Consider the following 13191-nt stretch of genomic DNA (forward strand, 5'->3'; position numbering starts at 1 on the left):
GACTAAGAATTGTTTGCAAGGCTTTACAGAAATACTACATTTTAACACAATTGATACATTTTAAAAGGAAGTACAATACTAGAGGGGAAAGGGTCACTGGTAATTCAGTAGGTGGCACTGTTCTTCTGTTAAATGTATGACTGCCAAATACACACTGTGGTTATGGTTAAGGGCTGAGCTTTATTCTAAGGAAATGGAGAACCTGGTACTGCCACAAGGAATCTTGGACTGTTTTCTTAACTTCCCTAAGCCCAGTCTGTCATCTGTAAAATGAGAATAGTAATCAAAACTTTACTGAGTTGCTGTAAAGAATTAAATAAGATTTGAATTAACACAATGACTGACATATGACAGCTATTATGATTTACGACTAGTTCCTTCAGTCATGCAAATGTAAATAGACTGGAAAGATGTGCTCTTCACAAAACTGAGTAAAAAGCTGAAGCTTCAGATAACAGATAACTTTGCATACAGCACACCCACTGAACACAGGGGCCTGATCATCCATGAGAAGTCCCATGCATTTACACAAAAGGTATCCTAGAGTTTGCAATCAAGACTACTTATGAACCTTATTTCTTAGCATTTTGCCTCAGCATTTTTTTTTTTTTTTTTTTTTTGAGATGGAGTCTTGCTCTGTCGCCCAGGCTAGAGTTCAATGGCACGATCTCAGCTCACTGTAACCTCCGCCTCCCAGGTTCAAGTGATTCTCCTGCCTCAGCCTTCCAAGTAGCTGGGATTACAGGTGTGCGCCACCACACCCAACTAATTTTTTTATTTTTAGTAGAGATGGGGTTTCATCATGTTAGTCAGGCTAGTCTCAAACTCCTGACCTCATGACCACCCACCTCGGCCTTCCACAGTGCTGGGATTACAGGCGCGCCAGGCCTTGTCTCAGCATTTCAACCTGAGCAATGCTTCTTTTTGAAAGAAACTAATCTCTTGGTTTTTCAGTATCTCATTATCGATGGCTTAATTTTCTCTACATAGCTATGCCATATCGACCAAAGTTATGCTTACATGCCTCAATGACATTTTTCCAACTTCTCTGCTGGCTCGCTCCCCAATCTGGCCAAACACAGAGCAACTTCTTAAATTTCCTGTTGTCATTTCATCTTGTTCTTGCCTGAAAACTGAAGTGGTGCTACAGCACTCATTCCTGCCCTGATGAATTGGCTTGGATAGTTAGATGCCAAGCTTATTTTTTGTGAACAATGTATAAGGATTTTTCCATAAATACATAAAATAAAGAGCTTAAGGTTATCACTTGAATTTAAGTGTTCCTGATATGCCCTATGTTCAGGTTTTAGGACATTAACAATTTAGGACGCTATGGCTCATGCCTGTAATCCCAGTACTCTGGGATGCCAAGAAAGGAGGATCACTTGAGGCCAGGAGTTTGAAATTAGCCTGGACAGCACAGCGAGAGCCTACCTCCACAAAAAAATTTTTTAAATTAGCCAGGCACAGTGGTGTGTGCCTGTGGTCTTGGCTACTTGAGGTTGAGGCAGAAAGATCATTTGAACCCAGGAGTTCAAGGTTACAGTAAGCTATGATCATGCCACTGTACTACAGCCTGGGTGACAAAGACAGACCCTTATTTCTCAAAAAACAAAACAAAAATACATCAGTGTTTAACATTCTCAATGTCACAATTCCCATTTAAACTTTTTTAAAGCTCTTCAGGGCAAAGTCTGTAAGTTCATATATATGTGTGTGTGTACATATACATATACATATATATATAATCTAACAAGGTAACACAACACAGGCGGCTTTTCGAGTCACCAAAAAATAACAGATCATTTCCATCTCCATGCTTTTTCTGGCACCATTTTTTACTACCTAGAATGCCGTTCCTCAACTACAGCTTCTCCTTAACACACTTCCCCAGGAAGAAATCATCTCCATTCCTCTGTCCTTCCCATCCGTGTTTTCAATCAGTATTTTCTAGTTATCTGTCTCACCTGTTCTCCCTTTATTTTTACGAGTACTATAGGTTTCTCTACCCTGGTACTATTTACAGCAGGTCTAGAGAGCAACCTCTCTAGACTGAAGCAGGGAATAGGAGAAGGAAAGCTCCAAGAGGAGTGTGTCTGGAAGGTGAAGACAAAATGAATACACTTGACTGCAAGGAAACTAATTGAGAGGGCTTACTTACAGAGCTGTTAGGAGTGGGAAACCTTAGCCAGACCTAATAATATTAAGCAAAAAAGGGGGAAAACTGCAATTTTCAGTCCAAGAAAACAAGAAAAACAAAGCTCGACAAGAACTGTAACCATACTACTTTAATTGGCTCAATACTGAGTATGTTTAAAAGTCAAAATAATTAAAAACCAAAATAAGGAGCGCAACAAAAACTGTTCCAGAACTACATGAGGAAGATTGGGAGGAAAGAACACATAAGAGAGAAAATCCCTACCTACCATGTTAGGAATTCAGCATATAACGTTTTCTAAAATTGATGCAGCAATGATTAGTACACAAATACTATTAGGAAACAAGGATGTAAATCCTAAAATCAACACCTAAAATAGATGATTTCAGTTACCTCTGGGAAGCAGATAAAGGAACAACAGGAGCCTGTGGTTTCCTGCAGGAATACACCCATCTCCTTTGTATTTAGCTCAAATCTCACTTTTGTAATGGGGTTTATTATGACTACCCTACTTAGACCTCAAATTCACTCATACCATGGCATTACTTTTTTCTCACCTTCCAATACATTTTGTACTTTTTTTTTATTATGTTATTTTTTATTATCTGCTTCCCTACTCTATACAGACTCTGTTTGGCCTACTGATTTATCTACCTAAAGCAATTAGAACCATGCTGAGCAATTAGAAGCTCAACAAACATTTCCTGAATTGTAAAGTCATAGTTTAAACCAATCTTTTACCAATATTACCAACTCCCATTGTCCTTCCAATAAACAAGCCTGGAAAAAATCCATTTCATGATTCAATACAAATATTAAGACAACTTATACCAGAATATACCTGGACTGCTGAGAACACCAGACAAAAATGTCATTAACTTAAAAAATTGGTACATTCTAATTTAATTGTCACCAATCTCAGTTGAACCACAACACTCTTAGACCAGCTTCCTCTATCCCTGTCTGGCTCTCTCTCCTTCTTCATACCCCTATTTCAAACTTCCTCCACTATCATCAAATCTCCAACCCTAGCATTGCTTCTTCCACTCATTCTTAGGAGATGACCTCAAACTTTAGAGAAATACAGAGGCATTATAAAAGAACTACTTCAACTGTCCCCACATCATCTTGCTACAAACAACGTCTCAATAAGTATTTGTTCAATAAATGAGGAAACAGAAGAAAAGAAAAGTAAAATGTTTTGCTCAAAGTTCCACAGCTAAAAGTGGCAGCAGCAAAGTTTGAACTCAGGCTCATCTAACTCGAAAACTAGCCACACAGCAAACTAACATCACTCCACCACTGAAAATCCTCACCCTCCAAATCAACATGCCACCCCACCTCCTAAAATCCTCAGGGGTTTCAAGTTCAAGGTGGTAATGAGTTTTAGTCCTGTGAAGACTTCAATGAAACTTAAGTGTGCAAGTTTAAAAAAAAAAAAAGGTAAATAAGAGAAAGGAAAGAGTCACCAAAAGACGAAAATTAAATATCTAGCTATTAGAGAGGAGCTAGATGTACAGTGATGTGTAAAACTGAGACAAAACTCAAGTGAATCTTGACGAGGCTTTGGGCTCGGCCATGTGTGAGGTCTGACATTAATAGCCAGGGGTGAAAACAGAGGGCTTAACTGGCTGGTTGTGCCTAGGCTAACTCAGCATTTACCCTCAGACAAAAAAAATAAAAAATACTTTAAAAATCTCAAGAGGCTATTTCTCTAGAAAATAAAGCAAAGGTTTTTGGCATAGGTGTCAACATCCTTACGTAAAACTCCCCTTTGTTATTTAGGGGCCCACAGACTAAAAGCATTATGAAGCAAAGTACTTCAGTTCTGAATTCCCATTAGGGGCTAAATCTAACTCAGAAAAGTAGCTAGTCCTGCTTTCTTATACACTTATAGACAACAAAGGATGGCCAAATATACAGGGAACACCACCTTCATCAAAAAGAAATAAATACCAACATAAACAAAGATAAAAACTGACCTTGGAACAAAGCTAAGCTGGGAAAGCTCAAGAAAACTTAAAATACACAAGTAAAATGCCTCTAAGCTCATCTCGAAAAACCTGTGAATCCTTCAAACTATAATAGGTTCTCATGAAAAAGAAGCTCAGAATCACAAGATGATTCCTAAAATTAAAAACAATAAACTACTTTCAGAGTTCAACCCGTCAGCAGTCCCCAGAACACTTGGTTGGAGTTGCAGGTAAAATGCACATGTGAAAAGCCCAGACAACATAAAAGTAATAACAGAAACATAAAATATAAGGCAAGACAGGGAGACATGCTGGAATTGGAGGGCAAGGGTTAATATTTAGGGCAATACTATCTTTATCTTACAAAGGAATCAAGATATTGACGTGAATCAATAACCCAAGCAAAGGAAAGATACTGTTAAATTACAAGACTTCTAAAAGAAAACTACACATATAAACTATTTAACAGTAAGTAATGCAGGAAGAGATATGGGGAATAACATAAATAACCTAAACCTTTATATACCGAATCAGAAAATCAACAGGTCATTTAAAACAGAGAAGTCACAAATGATAAAGTTTAACATACAGTACAGTCAGCCATCCATGTCACCAGGTTCCACATCCAGATTCAACCAACTATGGATCTAAAATATGTGAGGAAAAAGAATGAATGGTTGCATCTATACTGAGCATGTACTGATGGTTTTCTTGTCATTATTCCCTAAATAATACAGTATAACAACTATTTGCAAAGAATTTACATTGTAAAAGACATTATAAGTAATCTAGAGATGATTTAAAGTAGTTGACCCTTGAACAACATGGATACGAATGGTGCAGGTCCACTTATAGAGGTATTTTTTTCAATAATAGTTACAGTGAGTGTGCCTGCCTCTCCTGCCTCTCCTTCCACCTTTGCCACCCCTGAGACAGCAAGACTAACCCCTCCTCTTCCTTTTCCTCCTCAGCTTACTCAACATGAACACAATGAGAATGAAGATCTTTATGATGATCCACTTCCATTTAATGAATAAGTATATTTTATCTTCCTTATGATTTTCTTAATATTTTCTTTTCTCTAGCTTACTCTATTGTAAAAATACAGTATATATTACATATAACAGGCCGGGCGCGGTGGCTTGCGCCTATAATCCCGGCACTTTGGGAGGCCAAGGCGGGTGGATCACAAGGTCAGGAGCTCGAGACCAGCCTGACCAACATGGTGAAAACCCGTCTCTAATAAAAATACAAAAATTAGCTGGGCGTGGTGGCACATGCCTGTAATCCTAGCTACTCAGGAGGCTGAGGCAGGAGAATTGCCTGAACCTGGGAGGCGGAGGTTGCAGTAAGCCAAGATCATGCCACTGCACTCCAGCCTGGGCAACAAAGTAAGACTTCGTCTCAAAAAAAAAAAAAAATACATACATATAACATACAAAACATATGTTAATCAACTGTTTATGTTCTCAATAAGGCTTCCCTACACTATCGATGGCAGTGGCAGCCTGTCTGGAGAGGCTGCTGCGAAGACACAGGCCACAGTGGGGCCAGCTGGAGCAGGGAGCAGGGAACAGGCAGGAGCCCCCAGCCCTACGGAGTTGGTGGGGCGGGAGCCCCACACTCCTGGGTATAGCTGCAGCCTCCCAGCCTCGGCTGAGACCCGGGCATCCCTGTGCATTTAGGGGTCTGGGAAGCCCCTCTACCCTCACAAGCTCTTGGCCTCTCCCCAGCGTCTCATGCCCACTCCGGGGCAGACCTAAGTTGTGGCTGAGCCCAGGTCTGTCACAACTTGGCCAAATGTGTGCGTGCTCGAGGCAGCACTGACACACCAGCCCCCTGCCGCCTTGGCCCCCTCCAGACTTTGGGCACTGACAAGCATGGGAGGGAAGCCAACGGGGAGCTAAGGGTGCCTCAGTGTGGCCCTGCAGGCACACCTAGTCACAAACAGCCTGGGTGCCGTGGATGGCATGTTGATGGTGCGAGAAGGCAGAAAGCTCCTGGGTAGAAAGGGGCAGGTATCCCCATGAAATCCCACCAGTTTCAGGTTAAGTCCATGGCCTGCAGTGAGAACTTATAGTGCTTTTTCCGGGTCCACCCATGGCCCAATCAATTATGCACTTCCTCCTTCTGAGCCCATAAAAACCCCAGTCACAGCCAGACTTACACAGATGTTAGGACCACCAGCCGCGGGAAGGAGTACCCACTTTGGGTCTCTTCAACTCACCAGAACAACCTGCCTGTGGAAGGGAGCTACTTACCCACTGTGGATCTCCTCTCTGCTGAGATCTGGACACTCATTGGGATGACCTGCCTATGGAAAGGTGCTACCCACTTCGGGTCTCCTGAGAGCTGTTCTGTCACTCAATAAAGCTCCTCTCCGCCTTGCTCACCCTCTGGTTATCCATGTACCTCATTCTTCCTGGACACAGGATAAGAACTCAGGACCTGCAGAATGGCGGGACTGAAAGAGCTATAACACAAACAGGGCTGAAACACGGCCTCCTGCTGGCCATGTTGTGGGCGACAAGAAGAGAAGAGCTGCAGCCCTTCAGGGAGCCCAAACCTAGGAGCTCCCCAAGCCAGGGCTATGACACCCTCTTTGGGGCTCTGCAGTTCCTGGCATCTCCAACTTCTGGGAGCCACCTCGTTCCCCTCATCCAGATGCAGGTACCCACAGCAGAAGCTATATGCAGTACATCTGGGCCAGTTGCAGCCTCGCACAGAACTGGCACCTATGCCAGTGTCTGAAGCTGCCTGCCCTGCGGCAGCAGCCAGCTGTGCACAGTGGCCAGTCCCCATGCTCACAAGCCCACAGACCCCCTTGCCGCTCTGCACCTGGCTCACCCTTGGCAGGTGTGGGATCCAGGCTGGCAGTCCAAGCCAAGTGCAGCATGCCAAGCCAAGTGGACAGAACAAGCCCAGTGGGCATGAGCAATACTCAGGCAGAAGGTGCCACCAGCCACAGTGATTTCTGGCTGGTGAAGCGATACCCCCAAGGATCCTCTGATATTATAATAAGTTTGGGTGAGTCAAAAGTTATACACAAATTTTCAACTGCAAAGGGGCTGGGTACCCCTCACCCCCACACTGTTCAGGGATTAAATGTGTATGGGAAGACATGCATAGGTTTTTATGCAAATATTACACCATTTTATATAAGAGACAGGCTCCATATATTTTGGGATCCCGGGGGGATCCTGGAATCAATCCCCTACAGATACAGAGGGACCACTACATATTATGTTGGAGGTAACTATCAGAAATCTAAAATGAAGAATGGTTACAAAGGACAACTATGGAGAATGGAACTAGGGGTTATGGAGGCTGGGAAAATTGTTGCTTTTCATCATAATGTTATCTATTCTATCTCCTTTTTACTTATATAAATAAAAAACAGACACTTCAGTTCTCCCCCACTAACCTTAGCATAAAACATATGCTCCTTCTTAACATGGTTTAGAAACCCTTCACAATCAGGGCACTTCTTATCTTCCAGCTTCATCTTTAAACATTCTTCCTCCACAGTCATTGCTCTATCTATAGAAAGTTGCATTCAAACATGCCTTAATACCAAGCTTTGTTGCCTCTGAGCCTTTGAACATGACGTTTCTTCTGCCCATCTTCTGGACAGCAAGCCAGTGAATGCTTATTCTTCAGGGCTCCACATAGGCATCATATCCCCTGGGAAGCTCTTCTTGACCAATCTGGGTTATATGACCTTCCTATGAACACTCCCAGGGCATTTCATATATGCTTTCATCATGGCATTAACTAGCCTACATTAAATATCTGTAACCTCCCTTCCCCCAAGAAAAAGAAAAAGTAGATTTCATGAGAACATGTATCACGCCCAATTTGATTAAATGGGAAAGTCTTAGGACCTAGTAGAGTGCCTGGCATTCAAGACACTTAAAAAATATTTTTTTGAGTCAACACTCCCAGAACCTCAGAGTCCAATCTATCTCAGCTATGCTCATCTGCCCTTATGCTAAAAAAAGATGCTTTTATTCACAAATATGGGATTTTGCAGAAGGGTCTCAGGGAGGCCTTCCTTTCTGTCCACCACCTTCCCACACCATATTAACCCTAAAAATTATCTCCATATATATCCCAGCAACTCAATTACTCCCAAACTTTCCTTGCCTTGCCTAGAATTCTGGTTGTAAAATACCTCTACCCCAGATTTCTTTTTTTGAAATAGAGTCTTACTCTATCACCAGGCTGGAGTGCAGTGGCGTGATCTCGGCTCACTGCAACCTCCACCTCCTGGGTTCGAACGATTCTCCTTCCTCAGCCTCCTGAGTAGCTAGAACTACAGGTGTGTGTCAACACACGCAGCTAATTTTTGTATTTTTAATACAGACGGCGTTTCACCAAGTTGGCCAGGAAGGTCTCGATCTGCTGACCTTGTGATCCGCCCGCCTCGGCCTCCCAAATATTGGATTACAGGCGTGAGCCACCATGCCCAACCTCCACCCCAAATTTCTGTCTTCCAATGTGTCATTTCAAAACAAAGCAAGGACCAAGAACCAACTCTGCCAAAGCTAGCTGCTTCAGAACCAGATCCATACTGCAGAAGCTAAAATGGCCCAAGAGACTAATGAAAGGGAACTCAGTGAAATAAGGGACCTATATCTCAGCATTACATCATGAAATTCAATGAATTAGAATCCAGACTTACATATATGGCCTGACCATCTGTCCAGAATTTTTTGGGGGGTGGGAATTACAGGAACACTGGCTATCAGGTTATTTTCCTGGGGTATATATATTTTCAAATGCCTTTAAACAGACAAACCAGGATGGGTAGATTTTGTCCTATAGCTAAAAAGCTCCCATGAGGCTAAGAGTAGTGGCTCACGCCTATAATCCCAGCACGCTGGAAGGCCGAGGCAGGAGAATCACTTAAAGCCAGAAGTTTGAAACCAGCTTGGGAAACAAAACGAGACTCATCTCTACAAAAAAAAATTTTTAATTAGCTGGGCATGGTAGCATGTGCCCATAGTCCTAGCTACTTGGGAGGCTGAAATGGGAGAATCATTTGAGCCCAGCAGTTCAGTGAGCTATGATCGCACCACTGCACTCCAGCCTGGGTGACGAAGCAAGACTCTATCTATAAAGAAACATTAAAAAAAAATTTTTTTTTCAAGTTCCAATGAGCCAATGGGCTGGCTCTTGGGTCACAAAGAGCTGGTTTGTCATCTCACCTCTCTTTAGCCTTTCATTTCCCAGCACATTACACTAAGAATAAAAGTTTTGTATTTCTGTTATGAAACTGTCTTGTGCTATATACCAAGAGGAAATATTACAGCTAATACTGCTGAAAAGTTACATTTGGTATTCTTTCTTTTGCTCAGATCTACTAAGAAAAGAGAACTTATTTTGTGACCAGCATTAAACAGTTCGAATTCAGCATTTAGTGAAAGTTAACTGCAGGTTAAGCAGAGATGAAATAACAAAAACTGCCCTCACACACAGACTCACACCCAAATAAATGGAATGCACTGTTACAGCAAGAAAGATACAACATAGACGGGGGGAGGGGAATAAGGTGACACATATAGAAGGGCTGTGACCTTCTCATACTGTAACATAATCACATCTGGCACAGCACAAAGCACAGAAAAGGCTCCTCTCCTTTAGCCCATAAAGGACAGGGGAACACAGGACCAAGACTTCTAGGCCTTGCAAAGAAATGGTAATTGTATGACATAATTTCCCTTCCTAATACCTAGAAATAGAAGTACATTTGGGAGAGAAAAGAGAACAAAGTTCTAGCAAACTGACACTCAAATGGAAATAAAAAAAAGAATCCTGGGCCCTTACTCCAAAAACACTTGCCAAAGCCAAATTCAATATAGCTCTAAAGTATCATGAATTCTGACTCCATGAAGTCCAAATTTATCAGATATCTACTGTAACAATATAAAGCAAAATGCCCACAAAAGAGATTTATGAATATTCTACCAACATATCTGTCCTCAATTTACCACCAGACCTAGAAGAAAGAGCAATCTTTGGAAACAAGACAAAGTAAGATTACCCTCGATTGTATAATTTCTCAACTGTAAAACATGTACCAAGATCTCCAAGTTACAAACTGACAAATTACAAGTAATAGAATCTCTCTAGGGCTCTGTTTTCTGCTCATTAAAATGAGAAGAATAGCACCAAATAATTACTGGTAACAATTTTGAGTGTTGAACACCTTATAAGTATCTCACGGCATCTTCACAGTAATCCCATAAGGGAGATTCTGTAATAATCCCCTCTGTCAGATTAAAAACAATAGCTTTGAATAGATTAAATAATTTGATTAAGATTAAGGAGTTAGAAAATATAATATACAGCTAAATCAATATCTGAATCCAAAGCCCATGAGAATAAAGTACAGCTATACTCACTTATCTGCAGGGGATATACTCCTAGACCCCCAGCCAAATCAATATCTGAATCCAAAGTCCATGAGAATAAGATACAGCTATACTCACTTATCGGCAGGTGATATACTCCTAGACGCCCCTGGTAGATGCCTGAAACTAGGGACTGTACTTAGTGCTACATATACTATGTTTTTCCTATACATACATACCTACAAGAAGGTTAATTTATAAATCAGGCACTGTAAGAGATTAACAAGAACAATGTAATAAAATAGAACAATTTTAACAATATGCCAGCATCACAACTACCCCTCTGTTTGGGGGCCATGATTAAATCAACTAAGCATTACCTGAACACAAGCACTGTCATTCCTTGACAGCTGACCTGCTGAGATGGCTACTAAGTGACTAACAGGTGGACAGCATACACAGTGTGGTGGATATGCTGGACAAAGGGACAATTCACATCGCAGGTAAGACAGGACAGGGTGGGACAGATCAGGACACACAAGATTTCATCAGGTTACTCAGAATGGTGCACAATTTAAAACTTATAAATTGTTTATTTCTGGAATCTTCTATTTAATATTTTCAGACTGCAGCTAACATTGGGTAACTGAAACTACAAAAAGCAAAACCACAGACTCGAGGGAGGGGGCTACTGAACCAGTCAAGAGCACACACTGTGAAGCCAGACTAAGTCTGAAACCCAGCTTTGCCATTTACTAACTTAGTAATCTTTTTTTTGAGACAGGGTCTTGCTCTGTCACTCAGGCTGGAGTATAGTGACGTGATCCTGGCTCGCTGCAGCCTCAAATTCCTGTGATCCAGGCATGCATCATCACACCTGGCAATTTCTGTTTTTGGCTTTTTGTTTCCAAGAGACAAGGTCTTGCTATGTTACCCAGGCTGGTCTCCAAATTTTTTATTATTATTATTATTTTTTTTTTTAGCCAGAGTCTTGCTCTGTCACCCAGGCTAGAGTGCAGTGGCACAATCTCGGCCTCACTCTAACCTCCACCTCCCGCTGGGTTCAGGCAATTCTCCTGCCTCAGCCTCCCAAGTTGCTGGGATTACAACAGCTGCGTGTAACACCATCTGGCTAATTTTTGTATTTTTAGTAGAGATGGGGTTTCACCATGTTGGCCAGGCTGGTCTCGAACTCCTGACCTCAAGTGATCCACCTGCCTCAGCCCCGCAAAGTGCTGCGATTACGTGCGAGCCACCACGCCCAGCCACTTGGTCTCAAACTCCTGAGCACAAGTGATCCTCCTGCCTCAGCCTCCCAAAGTGCTGGGATTACAAGCATGAGCCACTGTATCCAGCCCTACCTTAGTAACTTTTAATGTCAATGTATTTTGGTGTATGCAAATGTGAAACAGGGAAGAAGAGTAAACCTTACTTATAAAGTTATTGTGAGGATTCAATTAGTAATTGTAATTCAGACTATTTATAATGTACCAGACACTATTCTAAGTTATTATCAACCATTATTATACTGTCTACCTGTCTCAGAGAAAAATACATAAAGTATCTACACATAGTAGAAACAAAAAACAATTTCTATTTCTTCCCTCACCTACCCTGCAAAATCAACTACCTTTTGCTTATTTCTACTGTACGTCAAAGAGACACTAAGACAGGTGAAAGAAAAAACCAAGAATCTCAAGACACCAGTGTAGCAAGAGAATTATACTCACAGTTCAGAAGGCCACAATAACTCTGAAGAAATCAAATGACAATTTAAAAAAAATAATTCTAGTTTATCTTTTCTCTTTCCATTGCAGTCAAAGAGAACCTGAAAGACAAGAATATATAGATAATCACCATTATTTCATTGGTTTTTTTCAAGGCTTTATTGTCCTGTACACCTTACAGTCAGCTTCTTCACTGCTTACCATACATACTGTACTGGACCTAAGAATAACAACTTTGGCAAAGCCTTGTCTTCAAACCCATATTTCAGTAGAAAGACATATAAATAAGAACTATTAAAACATCAACAAGCATAATTAATCTGACATAAAGTTAGCTAACAATTTAGAGGAAGATGGCAAACAGAATATACACATCTATTTCCCTCCCACTAAAATTAAACAAAAGAGATAGATATGGTTTGGCTGTGTTCGCCACTCAAACCTTGAATTGTAGCTCCCATAATTCCCATGTGTCGTGGGAGGGACCTGGTGGGAGGTAACTGAATCATGGAGGCAGGTCTTTCCTGTGCTTTTCTCATGAGAGTGAGTAAGTCTCACAAGATCTGAGGGTTCTATAAAGGGGAGTTCCCCTGCGTGCACTCTCTCTTGCCTGTTGCCATGTAAGACGTGTCTTGCTTTCCCTTTGCTTTCTGCCATGATTGTGAGGCCTCCCCAGCCATGTGGAACTGTGAGTTAATTAAACCTCTTTCCTTTATAAATTACCCAGTCCTGGGTATGTCTTTATTAGCAGTGGGAGAATAAACTAATACAGACATAGTAAAAAGACAACCTTAAAAACCAAACCCACAGGACAGGGAGAAATGAAAGAAAAAGAAATAGAATTTTTTTTTTTTGAGACGGAGTTTCGCTCTTGTTACCCAGGCTGGAGTGCAATGGTGCGATCTCGGCTCACTGCAACCTCTGCCTCCTGGGTTCAGGCAATTCTCCTGCCTCAGCCTCCTGAGTAGCTGGGATTA

General features: G+C 41.6%; 1 protein-coding gene across 9 annotated transcripts in view; it reads right to left on the reverse strand.

The window, feature by feature from the left end:
- PTK2 (protein tyrosine kinase 2) overlaps positions 1 to 13191 on the reverse strand; it is a 352445-nt gene that overhangs the window by 295190 nt on the left and 44064 nt on the right. For all 9 annotated transcript variants that reach the window (XM_064384640.1, XM_064384638.1, XM_064384629.1 and 6 more), the window contains exon 2: positions 12218 to 12315. The gene's annotated coding sequence lies outside the window, so the exon portion shown is untranslated. The remainder of the gene's footprint in view (positions 1 to 12217; positions 12316 to 13191) is intronic.

This window comes from Aotus nancymaae, unplaced genomic scaffold, assembly GCF_030222135.1.
Source record: "Aotus nancymaae isolate 86718 unplaced genomic scaffold, 86718_ANA_hifiasm-v0.15.2.pri h1tg000036l, whole genome shotgun sequence".
In the NCBI taxonomy this organism is placed as follows: domain Eukaryota; kingdom Metazoa; phylum Chordata; class Mammalia; order Primates; family Aotidae; genus Aotus; species Aotus nancymaae.